At 34.6% G+C, this 21,564-nt stretch overlaps 1 long non-coding RNA gene across 1 annotated transcript in view; it reads right to left on the reverse strand.

Annotated features, from left to right (window-relative positions):
- The window catches only part of LOC134810546 (uncharacterized), a 232,019-nt gene that overhangs the window by 89,968 nt on the left and 120,487 nt on the right, over positions 1 to 21,564 (reverse strand). The gene's annotated exons all lie outside the window — the stretch shown is intronic.

Here is a 21,564-nt window from a genome sequence, read left to right on the forward strand (position 1 = left end):
TAACTCAGAGATTTATGTTTTGCTTAGATCTTTTCTATCATCTTTTATTATATGATCCTAATATCTATGGGGTTACTGAATATTTTTATAGAGACATTTTTTTCCATATGAAGAAACAAAAGCTGAGAGTTACTAAGTAGTTTCTTTAGGACTTTAAGTAGTATTAGTGATAATTTTAAATTAGTGATAAATTTAGAACCCCTTTGAAAGCCCCCCAAGAGTTCCTCTCTTGGGAGAAATAGTAACATGTCTGTACTAGGACATATAGCAGTCTTTGGATGTGAGAAAAGGGAAAAATTTCTCTGCTCTCAGAGTTAACACAGGAAGACTGAAGGGGTGGCAGATTCTGGCCAGCATGAAACTTAGACTGGAAGGTACTCAAGGTTTGCTCAGACTGAAGTGCTAGCAGAAGGTGGCAGGCAGAAGGAGAGAGTGGCTCTGTATATATAAACTGAAAATGGTTCTGTAGCTAAAATAGGTTTTAAAGTGGAATTCTAGGTCATAGATAAGTGAAGTATTAGCATAAGGCATTTTTATCCTCCTTTTGGAGAAATCACAGCCTAATTACCACAGTGGCACACTAAGTCACAAAAATATTTTTGTTCTGTAGTTAGAGCCACCCAAACACCACATCACCAGACATTACTGATGGCTCGTGTTTAGGTCCAAATTTTCTAGTGATGTGACGAAACCACACAAACTGAGCTAGATCATCTGCGTTACAACAGATATTTGTGCTATACACTGATAATATAAAATTTCATATGCTTAAAGAATGTCTCTAACATCGAATTAATGTGTCCATCATCTCTCAAAGGTATGATAATGTTCCTTGCATAAGAATCTGTATTAATGTAAAACTTTATCCTTCAAGACAATTTCATTTAAAGGGAGAATAAAGCAGAAATTGAAGATCAAAACTTCAGTTTACCCCGAGTAGACCTCAGTTCATATAGATAGATGATAGATAGATAGATAGATAGATTTGATGATGTAGTTTGAACTTGATAGTTTTTCATCTCTCACTGAAACCTTTTATTCACTGTACCACTTTTAAATCTAGCAACAATTGTACATTCCAAAGTAAATTTTTTTCAGAAGTCACATGAGTAATAATTCTAATGTCCCTATTGCTACTATTATTATGCATTCTATCAAAAGGGTAACATTAATATTAATCCAACACTAGAGAAAGTAACTTGAACTATTTTATTAAAGGTGACAATCATCAGTTTGTTTTCTCATTAAATATGAAAACTGTGGTAGCAGTACCATTTTATATTGGCAAATTTAAAAATGAATCTCTAAAAAAAATTTTTATTTGCACAATCTCTTTCACATCCTTTCAACAACGAATATACCAAAAACATACAGGTATTGAGCATCACATTAAGCAAGGCCAAGAACATAGAGATAATTGAGGCACTGTAATAACTTACAAGGAGATTCTAAACTAATGGGATAAGAAGATGGAAATAAATCACAAGGGTGAATGCAGCTTTTATAAAAAGACAAAGGCATGGAGGCAAAGCTCAGGATTTGAATCCAGAACACTGTGAAGCACAAGACTTACCAATCATTAGCTTTGTATTGATTCAATGCAATCACCCAGGGTATTGAATTTTAGTTTACCCTTCTGCAAAATGGGCTTTTCCGTGCAATCAAAAGAATACTTTTTATATAGCCCAATATAACTTGAAAAATACTGCAAAATACAAGCCGATAGGTTTTGAAGGATAGACGGTAACTCTATTCACTTGTTAATGATAAGAAATGTATTATATCTGCACAAGTGTGCATTAATTTGCTAAGAAAGTGGTAGTGGAGTTTGGAAGACTTACACCTGCAGAAAACAAGAAAGAAGATATTTCCAGAGTAGAAAACAGTGTGGAAAAGGCAGGGAGATTGTAAAATGTAGGCTGTGTCCGGGAACATAGTATGATTGTATTCAACCAGAGAATGTGGATCACAAATACAGGGTTAGTGGAAAATCACTTGAAAAGATAGGCTCGGGTCATGATGCTAGGGCCTTATGTACATGATGAAATAATCTCAATGCAATTTTAAATATAATAGGTAACAAGGAAATGGTTTATGAAATAGTGACACAATCTATTCTGAATAGAAGGAAGACACAACTAACAGCAACATTAAGGATGGATTGGAGTTCAGAAAAAACAGGGTGGAAGAGGATTACAATCACGTGAGTGATGTTGAACTACAGCAGGAACAGTGTGAATGGTACAGCGACTGAGTGAGAGACCCTGATGACTCTGAAATTCCAATTATTAGTGAAGGCCTCACTCCAAACAACTAGACCTCTTTATTTAACCACCAGATATAAATTTCCAACTTGTGATCTTAATAGTATCTCAAATTCAACAAATATATATATATATTTTTTACTCTCTAAATGTGTTTTTTCCTCCTTATAACCACTGTTTCACCCCTAGATTTATTCATTCAATTGTCCCCACAAATGTTGAAGCCAGAATTTCCTATTTTGGCTAAAGATATCTGCAATACACCCAGCTTCCTTCATAAGAAACATTGAATGAGATATTCCTTATGTTTTACATCCGGTAATTCACCATGTCTTGTCCTTTCCTTCTTGTAAATATCTTTGCCATCTGAACTCTCCTTTTCCCTGTAGGCCACTGTCTTAAATTTGACTTTTGTCATTTCTCTTCTACATTATTGCAAATGTTTTCCTGCCCCCCAGACTTCTTACATCTTTCTCTTTCTAATTTAAGTTTATTAAGACACAATTTAAAATAGTAAATTTTACCCCTTTTAAAGGGGGTATAGTTCAATGGTTTTTACAAATTTATATAGCTATATTGCCACCTCAGAAAATATAGTATATTGCCATTAGTCTTCATACTCAATAGTGTAATGCCCTCCTCTTAGCCTCTCCCCTGGCATCATCTGTTTTAAATATGTTACATAATAATGCACTCTGCATTGCTGTCAGAATGCTTTTTCTAAAATAAAAATCTCTTTGCTGAAAGATTTCAGTGAGTGACTTCCCATTACATTAATGGTCTATGCATTAGCATGTCTGCTAAGACTCTTCATGATCTGATACCATGCATCTCTCCTGTCTCATATTTACCCTTGTCCATCATGTACAACCTCTTCAGTCATTTCACACTTTATAAAATATTGAGTTTTTGTTAATTTTGGCCTTTAAACTATATCTCTTCTTTATTAATTTTATTTTATTAAAAAAAGTAGTTGCTCCATACAATATTAACCTACCATAGTCTGCCTTTAAATAAAACTATACTATATCTTAATTTATATGAGCATTATTCTTTCTTCTTGTTTGCATTATTATTGTCATATAATTTATTTTTACATGTATTAGAAAGCTTATAGGAAAAAATATTTTTCTTTGAATATCTTTTAAAAATAATTTTAAATGAATTATTTTATGATCACATATATCTAGTACTATTTATTGTTCTGTGTAGTTGTGAATTTCAATCTGATGTCATTCTCCTTCAGCCCCAACTATCATTTTTATATTTCTTGTAGTACAAGCCAGCTGCTGACAATTTTTTTCATCTTTGCTTGAATTAAAATGTCTATTTGGCATTCAATTTTTGAAATTTTTTTCCAGATATAAAATTTTAGGGTTTTTTTCCCTCTTATTTATTTAAAGATGTCACTTCACTATTTTGGGGGTTTTGTGTGTGTGTGTGTGTGTGTGTGTGTGTGTTTGTGTTTTCTGTTGTTAGTTTGCATTGCATTGTTTCTGATGGGAAGGCAGCAGTAATTTTTTTACAGTGTATATAAGGTGTTCTTTCTTCTGGTGGCATTTAATATTGCCACTCTATGGTTACTTTTCTGAAATGTGAGTATAATGTGCTTTGGATTTGATTTATTTTATTATCCTGCCTGTGTTTTGTTGTGCTCCTTCGATCTGTGCATTTATATTTTTTATTCAATTTGGAAAACTCTTAGCTATTATTTTTTAAATATTGCTTTTGCTTCCACTTCTCCTATTTTTTGGACTCCAATTATACTAATAATATTTACATTAGACTAGTTGTCTTATATATATTGTCTCATTATTTATGGAGGATTAGTTCTTTCTTTCTTTCTTTTTCTTTCTCTCTCTCTCTCCTCTCTCTCTCTCTCTCTCTCCTCTTTTTTCTTTTTTGAGAACTTGGTCTTGTTCTGTCGCCCAGGCTGGAGTGCATTGGTGTGATTAGGGCTCACTGAAGCCTCAGCTGATCCTCCCACCTCAGCCTCCTGAGTAGCTGGGACTACAGGCCCCCACCAACGCACCTGGATAATTCTTGTATTTTTAGTAGAGATGGGTTTTTGCCATGTTGGCCAGGCTTGTCTTGAACTCCTGACCTCAAGTGGTCTGCCTACCTCCGCCTCCCAAAGTCCTGGTATTACAGGCATGAGCCGCTGTGCCTGGCCTCCTTCTCTTCTTTTCCAGACTTTGTTTACTTTTCTCTCTGTGCTTCAGTTTGGATATTTTCTATTTTCCTTCCATACAGTTCACAGACCTTTCTTTATAATCTGTTGCAAACTCTTTCTAATGTTTCTTTTATTTATTTATTTTTGCATGTAAGATATTGCATATTTAGAATCTGAAAGCTCCATTTGATTCGTTTTAACAGTTTCCATTTCTTTCTTCATTGAATTTAAATATTCTTTATAAACTTTGAACACATTTAAAATAGTTCTGCGGACCTTTCTCTAATTTCATCATCTCCGTCACTTTTGGGTCTATTTGTATTCTTTTTATTTCTTCTGGTTATGAGACAAAGTTTTTTGTCCTTTGCATACCTTTTTCTTTTTTTAACCGTAGGATAAGCATTGTAAAGGTGGAATTGTTGAGAGTCTCCCTGTTGTTATTTCCCTTAATAATGGTTGACCTTTGTTCCAGCAGGCAGTTAATATACTTGAAGAGCAGCTTAATCATTTTAATAGTTTGCTTTTTATGATTTTAGGGTGTGCTCAGCATAGTTGTTACAGATAGTTTAACCCTACCACTAATATAGGGTATGTAATGGATGTCTGGTGTTCAAAGAGGTCTTTCCATTTGAGCCAGTGTGTACCCTTTCATTCTTAGACCCATGAAAGTTCTGGTAGTTATTCATATTATAACTTCCAGTAGTCACTTTTTGCCAGTCATTATGAAGTCTCACCCTACAGATGCATAACTTAGTATTGAGCAAAATCTTTTAGGGGATCAAAAAAAAATTATGTAGCTCTTTCTTTGAAATGCTCTCTTCCTTCTGGTATTCAGATTGCAAATTCCAGCTGTCCAGCCTCTGTGAACTCTAATTTTTCTCTCCTCAGCTCAGCAATTATGTTGTTATTTGTTTTCAAATATCGTTCTCTGTTTTATGGTTTGGAAAGCATCTCCAGGAAGAAATGTAGAGTAATTTTAGAACGTATATGGCTTATTTTTCTATTCTTAGGGATCACAGTCTTGCAATACTTTTTGTCCAATATCAGAATACCATATACTCTCTCTTATTGGTGCTTTTGAAAAACAGAAATTAAAAATTTCCATATAGTCTAATTAATCAGTTTTTCCCTTTTCGTACTTCAAAGTAATAAAGATATTCTCTTATTTTCTTCTTAAAATTTTTTGTTGTGCTATCTTTCACATTTAGATTTGCAATGGAATTGATTAGTGGATTGATGTGAAGTAGGGTTCAGTTTTACATTTGTTTATCAAAATAATCCAACACTATTTATTGAAAAGACAACCATTTTCCCCACGGAACTACAGTATTTTCTTTGTTACAAATTAGAAGAGTGATCTGTAAAAGTATTTTTCTTGACTCTATATTCTGTTTCATTCTTTAGTACACCTAATGTTGCTTCAAAACCACTTTGTCTTAAATATTATTGCTAAATAATAAGTATTCATATTGGTAATATAAATCTCCTATACTTGTTCTGTCTGAATTTTTTTCTTTTTGAATTTCAGTACCTTTTAAATTTTGGTATAAATTTTAGAATCAGCTTGTTATTTATGCAAATATATCCTGCTGGGCTTTTTTATTAGGATTGTATTATATCTCTTTATATATTATGTGGGTGTATATATACATGTGTAGTACATATATATAAATTTGAAGAGGATTTATATCTATGCAATATTAAGAATTCAATCTATTTTTTTGTTTGTTTGTTTTTGAGAGAGGGACTTGCTCTGCCACTCACCCTGCAGTGTAGTGGCATGATCATTGCTCATGGAAGCCTCAATCCCCCTAGGCTCAAGCGGTCCTCCCACCTCAGCCTCCTGGGTAGCTGAAACCACAGGTGTATGCCACCACACCTGGCTAGTTTCTATTTTTTTTTTTTTTTTTGAGATAGGGTCTCACTATTTTGCCTAGGCTTAAGTGGTCCTCCCACCTTGGCCTCCCAAAGTGCTGTGATTACAGGTGTGAGCCATTGTGCCTGGTCTCTCTCAATCTATTAATATGTATTTTCAACCTTTTATTTAGATCTTAAAATTCTCTCAGTAATGCTTTCTACTGTCTAGAGGTTTTTCACTGTTTTATTAGATTTATTCCTAAAATGAATGTTTCTTATATTATTGTGAATGGCATTGTTTATTCATTTCACTTTTCATTTTGTATACTGATACTAAATATAAGAATTTTGATAACTGCACAGTGAATACAGCAATCAAGATGAATTATCTATAACTATATGCAATAAAGTGGATGAATCTCACAAATGTATTAGTAAACAAGAGAAGATAGACAAAACAAGGACTCTGATATGATTATACTTACAAGAAGTACAAAAACAGGTGATACAAATCTCTGCTGTTAAATGTCAGGCTAGTGATTACATTTGGGGCATTATCACTATAAACTTCAAATGAGATTACGAACTGACAATGTCCTATTCCTTTATTGGAATGCTGGTTACATGGATGTTTTCAGTAGGTGATAAGTCAGGAAGCTGTACAATTATGTGTATATTTTTGGTGAAAAGTAAACAAAATTAAAAGAGCAGAGATGAATCTAGCTTCCAATTTACTTTTACTACTTACCATACTTCATGTTTTAAAACTTATGTGCTACATAGAGAATAAAAATGGGAAGAATCAATGATGGGGGTGGGGAGAGGTATAAACCTTGGGGGTGGCTTTGCATGATTTGTACACTCTGTATTTCTCAGAAATGCCCAACCTATGACATCTTTCCTTGTTTCGTTTTGAAGCAGCTGGCTGTAGTTGACTTCCTTCTAAATTACAAATATTTTTTGACTACTAAGTCTCTAGGGAGAAGCTGGGATGGGAGCCTCACTGAAAACATATTTGCTTTGCCAGTGACAGTCACGCAAATCCAGAGTAGTGGTGGGAGACAAGGCACTGCTTGGTGGTGACAACAGCTGTTAAGCAGAGGCAACACATAAGGGAGCACAGGTCAAACTTTATGGAAAAATGTTAACACATTAAATTCCAGTTTTATCTTAGGCACTGGGATGGCTTGTACCCTGTCGGGTATGGTATTTACTTGCTAGCAGTTGCCATTAAAAGCACGCTAAATAGCCATGTGATAAGCATTAGATAATTTCATGTTTGAGAATTGCATTTTTTTCTCAGATTAAAAAAAAGCACAAAATATGCAACTGTATTTTGTTCTATATGGTTATTTATGGCCTGCTCTTAGTGGATATATGAAATGAATTGCATTATGACAAACCCATGTGTTTAATAATGAAAAAGCCTTCCAGCAATCTTTCAAGGATTTCAATCAGATTGTTATAAGAATGTTTTTCTGTATCTTCAGGTTTGATCCATATGCATATAGTGAGGATATGGAATTCATCTAAATAACCACAGTACATGTCTACATCAATTTTAGCTCTGTTTTTAATGAATTCTCAGACTTGCTAACAGATCTTAACAAAATTATGGCCAAACAAAATAAATATAATTTCCCTCTCCAATTATAGCCTTAAGAACTTATGCTAACTCGAAGTAAAAATGCACTAATGTCTAACTTGCACTCTTTTAAATTAAGTAGAAATTCTTTGCAGGAAAAAAACTATCTAAAATAATCCAACTTTATTTAATCTCTGTGATTAAGAGAGCGAAATACATTTTGGAAACAGGTATTCTTAGACATCTGGATTTGAGGGTTTTTTTTTTTTTTTTTTTTTTTTTTTGAGATGGAGTCTCACTCTGTCACCCAGGCTGGAGTGCAGTGGCATGATCTGGACTCACTGCAAGCTCCGCATCTCAGGTTCACACCATTCTCCTGCCTCAGCCTCCTGAGTAGCTGGGAATACAAGCGCTCACCACCACTCCCACCTAATTTTTTGTATTTTTAGTAGAGACAGTGTTTCACCGTGTTAGCCAGGATGGTCTTGATCTCCTGACCTCACAATCCACCCACCTCGGTCTCCCAAAGTGTGGGGATTACAGGCGTGAGCCATGGCGCCCAGCCAGTTGAGATTTTTAAATGTAAATTAACAAAGAAACATACAACTACATTTGAAAGCTGTCCTTGAACTCAGCCTAATCATTTTACACTTAGTTAAGAATTTATGCTTGGAAAAATCTTTAGTAACAGTTTTTAATCTGCCTAGTTTCTTTCTAGTCTGTAGTAAATATTAATTCCATAGTAAGTAATCATAATTCCATGATTCTATGTTCATCTTTCTATGTGTTATCATAAAGTTATGTTTAATATTGCTATTGATTCGCCATTGTAATGGCTGGTAAGAATTTTTGTAACTATGTTCCTTAATGTTACACATCCAAAACATTAGTGTTGTGATTTAATGTTACACTGCTACAATGTTATTAAGTCATATCCATAAAACTACTTAAATGTTACTGTTACCCAATAATTATTACATATATGGTTCTAGCGCCAGTTTTAATTATTACTTCTATTCTTTTATAGGGAAAACATTTTGAGTACATTAAATTAATTTTCAGGACCGACATCAGCAAGGTAGTGGAATATGACTTTTCAGCATTTATTCGCTTACAGAAACATCCATCAAAACAACTATCCATGTGCAAAAGTATCTTCATAAAAACTAAGGAAACCCAGGTGAGAGATCACAGTACCTGATTGTAGCACAGAAATATTAAAAGACACATGGAAGAGGGTAAGAAGGACTGTCAGTTTTACATTACCTGCAATATCCCTTTCCCAACCCCAGGAAGTACAGTATGGAGAAATACCCTCAACTTAGGGGAAGGAGAGGAAAGTGAGTACTGGACTTTGCCCTGGACTCCAAAACCAGGCCTGCCCCAGTAAAACTCACTGCCAGAAAGGTCCCTACAGCCCCGGATTCCAGGCTAGCACCTGAAGATTGAACCTCCAAGCCTGCCTTGGCACAAGGTGGGATCCCACAGCCTTAGACTCTAGGCCTGCCCAGCAGACTTGGCCTCTGGACCTGCCTTGATGTGGGGACTCAACTGGCACTGGAATGGGCCCAAAGTCCAACGTCACTGGGGCCCACCCAGTTGCCCTGGGCTTTGGGCCCATCCCAGTGCCAATTGAGTCCCTGAATACTGAGGCCCCAGGCCTACCAGGTTGGCCCCAGAGCTAAGCCAGCCCTGGTGGTCCTAGGCTTCAGATTGCCCTCAACACCAGACTAGCCCCAAGGTACCAAGCTTCAGGCGCACCTCAGCACAAACCAAGCCCCACAGTCCTATTCATCAGGTCAGCACTTATAGACCCAGCTTCTAAACCATCCCCTGAAGATACAAGCTCTAGGTCTGCCCAGCCCCAAGTGGTCTCCAGGCCCACCAGAAATTTCAGAACAGCCCAGAGTCAGGTCAGTCCACATAGCCCAGAAATCAGTCCTGCCCCAGCTCCAGGTTAACTCTCTTGGCCTCAGACACCCATGGACAAAAGCTCCAGGCCTTCCTGTACTAGGCTAGTCCCCATAACCCTACCCTTCAGTCTGGCCTCTATGACCCCACACTTCCCCAGACTCAGGTTCCATACCTGCTCAGCAGACCAAGGCTCATCCCAGTAGACTCCAGCAATGGACAAACCTCCATAAACTCAAAACCCATGATAGTCCCTGTGGACTCATTTTGTAGGCCAACCTTCACAACACAGGGACTCAGGCCAACCCTTGCGTACCTAGCCTTTAGGTCAGCACCTTTATACCCATCCTCCAGGCTAGCTTAAGCAAACCCAGGATCCAGTTGAGTCCCCCAGGCTCCAGGCAAGCCCAGTAGCTTCAGGACAGTCCTGTGGACTCAGGATCCGGTCCATCCCAGCACATGCCTAGCCCCTGCTGACTCAGGCTCATGTCCCATCCCAATACTAGGTCAGCTCCTGTGAGGCCAGGCTTCATGCTGGCTTCCACAGATACAGGCTCCAGGTCTGCCATCATGGACCCAGCCCTAGGAACACCACGTGGACCCAATCCACATGTCCATACCAGTAGATCCAGGATCCACACCTAACTCTGTGTACACTAGCTCTGGTCCTACTCACCTGCTGACCCATGTACCAGGCTAGCCTTCCTGATGACTGCATCAGCAAGGCTGCCCATGGGCCACCCCAGAGAGCCTGCTTAGAATCTCTAGAAGAGCTGCTTGATGTAAGACATTAAGACATTCTCAAACGAAGCCAGTCTTCAAGGACTAGAATAAATCCTTAATTCTTCCAATACATAGACATTAACGTAAAGCAACAAGAAACAAGGAAAGTCAAATAGACGTAGCACTCCCCAAAGAATATAATAATCTCTTAGTAGTTGATCCAAAGATACAAACTGCCTGACAAATAATTCAAAATAACTCATTAAAAAATACTCACTAAACTTCCATAGGATACAGGGAAACAATTCAATGGAATCAGGAAAACAATAAATTACCAAAAAGAGATATTTACCAAATTACCAAAATTACCAAATTACAAAATTACCAAAAGAGATATTTAACAGACAGATTGAAATTTTAAAACAAACAAACAAACAACAACAACAACAAAAATCCAACAGAATTTCTGGGGCAGAAAATTAGAGTGAACGAAATAAAAACCACCAGAGAAAACATCAGTAACAGAATTGATCAAGTAGAAAAAAGATTTATACATGAATTTGAAGACAAGTTATTTGAAAATATACAGTCAGAAGAGAAAAAAATAAAACAAAAAGGAATAAAGAAATTTATTTTTAGAAATTTTTAGGACTTGTGGAAAAATATTCAAAGGACAAATTTTCAAGTTGTAAGAGTTCAAGAAGGAGAGAAGAAACAAAGGGGTAGAAAGCTTCAAAACTTTATTTAAAGAAGCAATAGCATACATTCTCCAAATCCGAAGCAACATAAATATCCAGGTACAAGAAGGTGGAGGTCTCCAATCAAATTCAATCCAAACAAGACTACACCAAGATATATTAATTGAACTGTCAAAAATTAAAGATAAAGAAAGGATCCTGGAAGTATAAAGAGAAAAGAACTAATTCAGATATAAGGGATTTTCAATAAGACTGTCACCTAATTCCTCAGCAAAAATGCCACAGACCAGAAGAGACTAGCATGACATACTCAAAGCACTGAGGGAAAATACTGACAATAAAGAGTATGTAGCAAAAGCTGTGCTTCAGAAATGAAGAAGACATACATAAAGACTTTTCCAGAGGAACAAAATCTGAGTGTTCATCATTATCAGATCTGTCTTACAAGAAATGCTAAAGGGAATTCTTCCCAATTAAAGAAAAAGACTCTAATAACAGGAAAACAAGTGAAAGTTTACAACTCACTGGTAAAAGTAAGTGCACAGTCAAATAATGAATAATAATTCAGAATAATCCAATACTGTAATGATGGTATGTAAATCACTTAAATTTTTAATATGAAGGTTAAAAGATAAAACCATTAAAAGTAATAATAGCTACAATATTTGTTAAGGGACACACAATTTAATAAGATGTAAATTATGATATCAAATCATATAATGGGGGATGGAGTAGAAGTATAGAGCTATTGTATGTGATAAAAATTAAGTTATTCTTGGCTTAATATATCCTGTTACAACTATAAGGTGTCTTATGTAAGCCTTGTGGTAACCTCAAAGCAAAAACCTATAGTAGATACACAGCAGTTAAAATTAAGAATTCAAAACACACCACTAAAGAAAATCATCTAATCACAAAGGAAGACAGCAAGATTTCTAAAAAAGAGAAAAGAATCTATAAAACTATCAGAAATTAATCAACAAGATGACAGTAGTAAGGTCTTACTCATTAATAATTGCCTTGAAAATAAATGGATTAAATTTTCCATCAGAAAATATAGCATTGCTGAATATATATAAAAAAGGACCCAACAATAAGTTAAGACTCATTTCATCTTTAAGAGCAAATATGAACTAAAAGGCAAAGAATGGAAAAAGATTTCCCATGCAAACAGAAACAAAAAGATAGCAGTGGTACCCATGCTTATGCCAGATAAAATAAGCTTTAAGTCAAAAACAGTATAAAAAAAGAAAAAAAAGATACAGAAGGTCATTGTATAATGATAAAGGAGTCAGTTCAGCACAATGATATAACAATTATAAATACATATATACATCCAATTATCAGAGCATGTAAATATATAAAGCAAATATTAATAGATGTGGAGAGCTAGACTGTCACGTAACAATAGTCACGGACTTCAGTAACCTGTTTTCAGCAATGGATAGATCATCCAAACAGAAAATCAATCAGGAAACATTGGACTTAAACTACACTTTAGTTCAAGCAGACCTCACAGACATATACGGAATATTTCACCCTATAGCAGTAAAACATACATTCTTCTCAAGCACACATGAAACATTCTCCAGAATAGATTATACTTTAGGCTACCAAAAAAAAAAAACTCAAAAATTTAAGAAAACTGAATTATATTGAGTAATTTTTCTTAGCACAATGGAATAAAACTAGAAATCAGTAACAGAAGAAATTTTAGAAAATTCACATTGAAATTAAACAATATAAACAATCCATGGGTCAAAGAAAAAAAAATAGGGAAATTAAAAAATATCCTGAGACAAGCAAAAATGAAAATAAAATATACAAAAATTTATAGAATACAGAAAAGACATCTCTAAGAGGGAAGTTTAAAGCAATAAATGCATATACCAAAAAATAATAAAATGTTAAATAAATAATATTATACCTCAAGAAACTAGAGAAAGAAAACAAAGCCCACCGTTAGTGGAGGAGAAAAAAATAATAAATACCAGAACAAAAATAAATGAAATAGAAAATAATCAACAAAACCAAGACAAACCTTTAGCTAGACTAAGGAAAAAAAAGAGAAGACTCAAATAAATAAAATAATAAATTAAAGCAGAGACATTACAGCTGATACCACATTAATATAAGAGATAATAAGAGACTATTATGAACAACTATATGCCAACTAATTGGATAACCTAAAAGAAATGGATAAGTTTCTAGACACATACGACCTACCGGGATGAAATCATAAAGAAATAAATAATCTGAATAAGCCAATAAGGAATAAGGCAACTGAATCATTTATTAAAACTCTCCCATCAAAGAAAAGGCCAGGACCTGATGGCTTCACTGCTGAATTTTATCAAATATTTGAAGAAAAAATAATTCCCATCTTTCTCAAGCGTTTGCAAAAAATTAAAGATCAGGGAAAACTGAATCCAGAAGGCTGAGTTTGCAGTGAGCTGAGATCGTGCCACTGCACTCCAGCCTGGGCAGCAGTGCAAGACTCCATCTCAAAAATAAATAAATAAATAAAATTAATAATAATAATAATAATAATAATAATAATAATAAAAGAAAAGGAAATTATAGGCCAATATCCCTGATCAATATAGAGGCAAAAAATCCTTAACAAAATGCTAGCAATTCTAATTCAACAGCGAATTTAAGGAATCATTCTCCATGACCAATTGGAATTTATGTTAGGAATGCAAGGGTAGTTCAGCATACACAAATCTGTAAATGAGACACAACAGAGTAAAGGGACAACCTATGTAATGGGAGAAAATATATACAAACTATTCATCTGATAAGAGATTAATATCCCAAATCCATAATAAATTCAAACAACTCAATGGCAAGAAAACAAATAACACAATTAATAACCCAATGAGCAAATACCTGCATAGACATTTCTCAGAGAAAAACATAACAGTGTCCAACAGGTACATGAATAAATGCTCAACATCACTAATCATCAGGTAAATGCAGACTGAAACCACAATGAAATATTACCTCACACCTGTTAGGATTAGTCTTATTAAAAATATGAAAGATAAGTATTGATGGGAATGTGGAGAAAAAGGATTCCTTTCACATGGTTTGTGGGAATGCAAATTAGTACAGGCATTATGGAATCAATATGAACGTTCCTCAAAAACTTAGAACAACCTTTTGATCCATCCATCTCACTACTGGGTATACATTAAAAGGAAATGAAATTGGTATTTTGAAGAGATATCCGAACTCCCATGATCATTACAGTGTTACTGACAATAGTCAAGATGTAGAATCAACCTACATGTCCATCAATGCATGAATAAAAAGATGTGGTATATATGTATCTCTCTATATATAAATATATATCTATATATATAAATATATATCTATATATATATATATTCTACTGTGTATACACACACACACAGTAGAATACTCCAGTCCTAGAAAAGAAAAAATTCCTGTCATATGTGACAATACAAATTAACCTGGAGGACTTTATGTTGAATGAAATAAGCAAGGCACAGAAACATGAACACTGCATGATCTCACATATGTAGAATCTAAAGAAGCTGAACTCTGAGATGTAAGAGTAGAATGGTGGTTAGCAGGGAATGGGGTGGAACAGGGACGATTGCAGAGATGTTAGTCAAAAAGTATGAAATGTGTCAGGCAGGAGGAATAATTTTAAGAGATGTGCTGTACAATATGGTGATTCTGGTTAATAATGTGTTGTCTTCTTGAAAATTGCCAAGAGAGTAGATTTTTAAGTATTCTCACCACAAAGAAATAAGTATTTGAAGTAATGCACATATTAATTATTTCAACTTAGCCATTCTACAATGAAAATATATTTCAAGACTTCATCTTGTACATAAATATATGCAATTTTTTTCACCTAAAAATAATAAATTAATTTTAAAAATAAAAACTTTTTTAAAATTTTACAACTCTATCAAGGATAATTTGCTGTAAAATGATTTAAAATTAAATAATAGAGTGATGAGAATTTTAAAATATAAATTCCATGTATTTTAAAATAATGAAAGTCCATATGACAAAATTTTACACTGGTGTAAATACAGGTGAGATTTTTCTGGAGAACAAATACAAACACAAATAGCAAGATACACATCTGCCTTTTTTTGTCCTCTTTGCACATTGCAATTAAAAGCTGTCAGTATGGCAAGCAAGAATAATAATAAAGGCTAAAGTATCAGCTCAAATAATGAGCGGTTTTTCCAGTTTTATCATTTTCTATGAAGTCATAATACTTTAATAGCTGTGAATTGTCGCTGCTGAAAAATCATCTAGAACACCTGCTCAACAGATACTTTTTAAAGCAAGCCAAATCAATTACAACATATTGAATCAAATTGTACCACTTTAAGTTTTAAAGAGAAAATAACTGTCTCTATATATATATAGTTCTATAATCTCAGACGTTAATATATGGCTTGTCTTATTGAGCAAAGAAGTTTAAACTCTCAAAAAATTCTTTTAACTAGAACTCCAGGTGCAAAATCAAAATAATAATATTCTTAAGGAAAGGTAAAGCTTTTCATTTTCATTGATTCTTACTATGTAGGAATTATTTTATATTTTATCTATTGATCCTCACAAAAGGAAGATATGTCAGGGTGAATTCCAGCCCATCTCAAGAAAGCCAACTCACAACATGTACAAATAAATGCCAGCTCAGACAAATGCAGCTTCAGTATAAAGCAGAACTTTCAGATTTGAAAGAAGAAACTTTTCTAGTGAGTAGTCAATAAGATTTCATTCAAGAAATCAACTCTCTATTTGATATACTGATTAAAGAAGAGGCTAAAAATTCAAACTCTTATTTCCTTAAAAGCCATGAGTGTCTTTGTCTTATCCTAACCCATTCTCATAATGTCCCCTTTTATCTTCTTGTTCTATTATTCCACTTAGAGGAAATGACTTAGTCTCATTGGGACACATTAAAATTGATCTCAAAAATGTATCTATATATCAGGACAAAACCAATTAAGAGGATGAAATATTTTTTAATTTACAGCTGCTTATAAATAGCCCAGGTTAAAAGAAAATATGGAAATAGAAAGCACCTCATCACCACTAATTTCCTTTAACCTATTAAATCGAAGAGGCATGTAGAAGTGCATTTGTAAGTTCCATATAACTAATATTTTTGGGTTTTTATTGCTAGTATGTTTAATATAAAGATTGTAGCCTCTAATTTTAAAAACTTTAATCAACATTTTAAAAATTAGTTTTATTTACTACCAGATGCATTATTATTCTTATAAATATCTACAAACATAAAGTCTATAGTTGCAGGATGAAAACTGACCTTTTCATATATCTCCATTTAATTGAGTTTGTTAATTATTTAGTGCTGATATCATGAAATATTTAGGAGACAAAAGTTATAAAAATGTGCAACATTATCCAATATAATAAATATATTATGTTGACTTAGAGGCCTACATTATTTATTTAATAACGTCTACATTCTTAAGTTTTGTGTTTTTCACAGTAAAGTCCTTAAGGACATATGCAATTCACTAGTAAACCTGAGTGCAATCTCAATTAAATATAAAGTTAAGTGCAATTTTAGATGAAATTGCTGTATGTCTACCTCTAAATCTTTAGAAAATTTAGTCATGCAATGCTTTCATTCTAATATTCATTGAGATACATGCTTTATAATGTATTTATCTGATCCATGGCCTGGTGTTAGTAATCTTCATAATGGTGCATTTAAACAAGATGTATTTTGAACATGGGGCTATTATACCAGAGTGTTAATTGGAACAACTACATTTTCAGATTTTTCTAGATAATATACACATTTATAAATACTTTAGTAATTGTTTGACCTAGAAATGACAATGTGAATACTTGAGTGTAGAACTCTGAAACCAGTAATGAAATGGTCCAGCAATATAGAGAAAAGCATGAGAATAAGGAATTGGTCTGAGGTCAATTCCTTAGCTGCTCAAATTCCTTGCTAGTACTCATGGATCCAGCAAGCTGATGTGTATCATCTGGTTGATATTCATTTTTTAGAGCTTCAGAGCTCCTTTAGAGATTTTTCTCTGTTTGTTGAATCTTATTCTGGTTTGGAAGTTCCATAACCTCAAATGTTTGGCAGATAAATGGTCTATGTCCTAAGGGAAGATGTTGTAGCATCAGAGACCTCCAGCCTCCTGCAGGAACACCAAGAAGAAGGTTTCCTGTACCTTATCTTTTTACCCCTTCCTAGTTCGGACAAGTAAAGAGGACTTGGCACATCCATCAAGCTTCGTGGGTATCAGGGAGACCACTTTTAAACTCACAAGAGACTTACGTGGGCCTAACCCATGAGCACCCATGAGCCTACCACATTCTGATCCTCATCTCGGGGCTGTTCAATACTGGTGTCTAGACTCTTGAATAGCCCCCCAGGACTCCAAGAAAGCCAAAGGCTTCACTCCCACTCCACTGCCTGACAGCTCTAGCAGCTGCTTGACTGTAAAGAAGCACATAGATTGGAGATAGCAGTAGAGGGAAAGCAGAAGATGTCCCAAAAGACGTCCCCAGAAATCTCTCTTAATTTTAGAATAGTTTTTAACAGAATTGATTTATTATAAATCTGTATATTTTGTTGATCATAATACAGCTCATCACAAACCAAGTTCAGATCATAAATCACAATCTTTAAAGAGCTCTTGAAATACGTTTTCTAATTTTTGAGTTAGACACAAGGCTATCCAATAGACGAGCTTACAGCAATTACAATGAATTGATTTACGATTACTAAATGAAAAGTACTAATGATTGAAGAAAGATGGACCTTTTTGAATACAAAGAAATGTTTGATTAAAGTATTTATTTCCAAGTAAAATGGGTACAAGAAACCAAAGAGATCATTTTATTTAGCAGGTGCAAGCAAGCTCTGGGTACAGAAGACCACATCTTGACCTTGAACAATACTTAGCATATGTGCCAGCAGGAGGCTGCAGCACACCCCGAGCAACCACAACCAGATGCAGCTGAGGCAAGGATTCAATTATGGAGAAAAGAGGATCGATCTGTAAAGGCCTTTTAGGTGTTAGCAAGCAAAGCATTATTTGCTGCTTTTAAATTTGCAAGGTAATTGAATTTAGTGTGCACCACAGCGTACGAAGGAGGGTCTATGTTTAAATTATTTGTGCCAAAGGGGAAATTGTAATTAAAATTTTTTGAACATTATGGAGGTGAGAGAAAGAAACCACAAATGAGACCCCCTGACTGTGGCTGCCTCCATTGTAAATTGTGAAGCTGCATAAGAACACATCAAATGCTATTCTCTGAGAGATAAAGATATAGGCGTGCATAAATTGATACTTTCTCCAAAGAGAGAAAATGAATGGTGCCAAGTTTTTCTCAACTCAACCTTAGTTCTCAGTGTATTTTGGACAACTGTCATAAACAATCGAACAGCCTGGTAAGACTAAACACAAGAATGTGCTCCGTATCTACATTGCTTCATTCAAAGTCCATGTAACTTGTATTATGATCTTTGGTAATGCTTTTAGAAACAGAACATAATTTGACTAGCTATAACTGCTATTCATATAAGGATTGGCAAATCTAACCTCAGTAAGCGGGGGTCAGTACTGTGATAATCTTGTATGTCCTATCAAATTTTTGACTCTTAAATAGTAAGGCTCAAAGGAGATTTGGAGTTGAACAAATATAATTTCTGAGTACCTGAAGGAACTACACTTGCTTGAGTTAGAGACAGCACAGGTTGCTACTAAAATAATTCCAATGTATATAAAATGAGACCCTAATTTGTGGTTTCAGCTTGTTAAGGACTGAATTACGTTCACCCCAGAATTTATATTTATAACCCCCAATACCCCTGACTGTGACCATAGAGGGTCTTTACAGGTATGATTAAGTTAAAATGAGGTAATTAAGGTTGGTCCTAATCTAAAATCACTGGTATCCTTATAAGAAGAGGAAATTTGGACACAGACATGTACAGAGGGAAGAGGATGTGAAAACAAGGCAGAAGAGTGCTATCTATAAGCCAAACAGAGAGAATTGGTACAGAGTCCTCCTCCACCTGCTTTAGAAGGAACCAACTCTGCTATCACCTTGAAATGAGTTTGTCAAAAATTCCGTGGAAAGTACATTTGGTCATTTTTGCTTTCCTTTCTACCTAAGTAGGGGAGAGACTAAATAAGTTTTCCCTCTCTGCAAACTTAAAGTTTCCCTCCGATAGGTTGTTTCATGGTGTAATAATCAGCTCTGGCTGCCATAACAAAATGTCATAGACTGGGTGATTTAAACAACAGAGACCTATTTTTCCAAGTTCTGGATGCTAAAAGTCTGAGATTGGGGTGCCAGCATGATCTGGTTTGGTGAGGGATCTTTTCCTGGCCTATAGAAAGCTGCCTTCTCACAGTGTCCTCACATGGCAGAGACAGAGTGTGCTTCTTCTTACAAGGGCGCTACTAATTCCTTCATGAGGTCTCCAACCTTATGACCTGATCTAAACCTAATTATCTCCCAAAGGCCCCATCTCCATATACCATCATATTGGGGATTAGGGCTTCAACATATGAGTTTGGGTGGTGGGGCATACAATTCAGTCATAGCAGATGGCCTCCACTGAAGGGGGCTGGAGAGTAGTAAGCCCATTCTGATACCCAGGTATATCTTTCCAGGAACATTCTTGTCATTTAGGTTTTCCATCTCTTGACTCTTGTTATTTTCTCAATTGTTTCAGAAATTAGGTAGCCCAAAAGTGGGAATGCTGGATCATATGGTTGTTTTATGATTTTAATTTCTTGAGGGACCCCCATACTGTTTCCCATAGTGGCTGCAGTAATTTACATTCCAACCAATAGTGCACAAGGAGAATACAGGTGCTATTTATTGGGTCTCTCAAGGTCTCCAGGAAAGTACAACCTAATTTTAGATTAGACTGATGGGAAGGAGACTGAGCTCTGCTTTGAAGTTAATGAAAGTTTGTATGATAATCACAAATTCCAATTTCTTTTTCAAACTGCCAAAATCAATTCTTTTTCTACCTTGTCCATTTTCCTGAGACACTGCTCAGTTCCCTGAGACATTAACGAGGCCTTGATAAACATCATATTTAAGAATATCACCCGGATTAACTTTGCCCTAGAGTTGTTTTCACTTCCAAGACTTTCTTTTGATGTGTATTGTACCAGCAACAGATGAACAAACCACATTTGGGATTGTTAAACTATTTATCAAAATGTTTTTCAAATTTTTAAAAACCAAAATGCATCCTCATAAACACTTTTCCCATTAAAGCAATGTGTGTTGTAGAGAAAATTCTTTCCATATGGTTCTGATTCGTTTACACTTAACTCATCAAAAAGCTGTTTAGGAAAAAAAAAATACTTGATTGCCTAGGAAATTGTTTTCATCTTTTTATTTTAAAAACAGAATAAGTTATCCAGAGTAAACAAAATTTAAAGTGGACAGTTGATATCTGAATTCCATTTTGGTGTTCTAAGCTTCATTGTTCTACACTCAAGAATTCACATTGCCATATCCAGACCAAACAATTACTGCAGTATCTATAAATGTGTATTGCTCTCTAGAAAAATACAAAGATGTAGTTGTTGTCCCATATACCACTGTTATAATAACCTATTCTGAAAATATAACTCAGTTAAAACACAATATAACGAAGATTACTAAAACCAGGTCCCAGATTAAATAAGTGCATTACTAAAACATGTGTTTCAAAGAATATTGGAATAAAAATATTGATAGTGCTAACTTCTATAGGGATTTGGAGATGAAAACAATAATTTAATATGAAGTTATACTTATTTTATACTTGAAATTGAGCTCAGGTTTACCAGTGATGAATAGAGTATGTCCTTAAGGGCTGTTCTTAACTCTTGAAACAACTCATAACTTGGGAATGTGAATGTTATTGAATCAGAAATGGGTCTTACCAATAAACTTTGAAAGATAATAAAAACTGATATTGAAGTGTACCTCCAAAATTATTATGATTTTTAACACATTTTGGAAGGTTAATATATTCTAACCAGAGAGGCCACATTTCAGCTTTACTACCTTGTGAGTTATCACACAAATGCACATTAGCAACACTATAATATTTCATGGAAGGCACAAATTAGAATGACATGTTGAAAAATGTTTTAATATTTAATCATAATTAAATAAGGCCATGAGTACCTAACTTCAAACTTTTAGTTGTAAATTGAATCAATTCAGATATCAATTATATGCAAATGGATACAATTTGCAATATTCAGATGATTAACATGGTATAGGCATACTACTAGTGGGATATTAACTTTTTTTTAATAATCAGGTTATGTAGGGAATAGA

This window comes from Pan troglodytes, chromosome 6, assembly GCF_028858775.2.
Source record: "Pan troglodytes isolate AG18354 chromosome 6, NHGRI_mPanTro3-v2.0_pri, whole genome shotgun sequence".
Lineage (NCBI taxonomy): Eukaryota > Metazoa > Chordata > Mammalia > Primates > Hominidae > Pan > Pan troglodytes.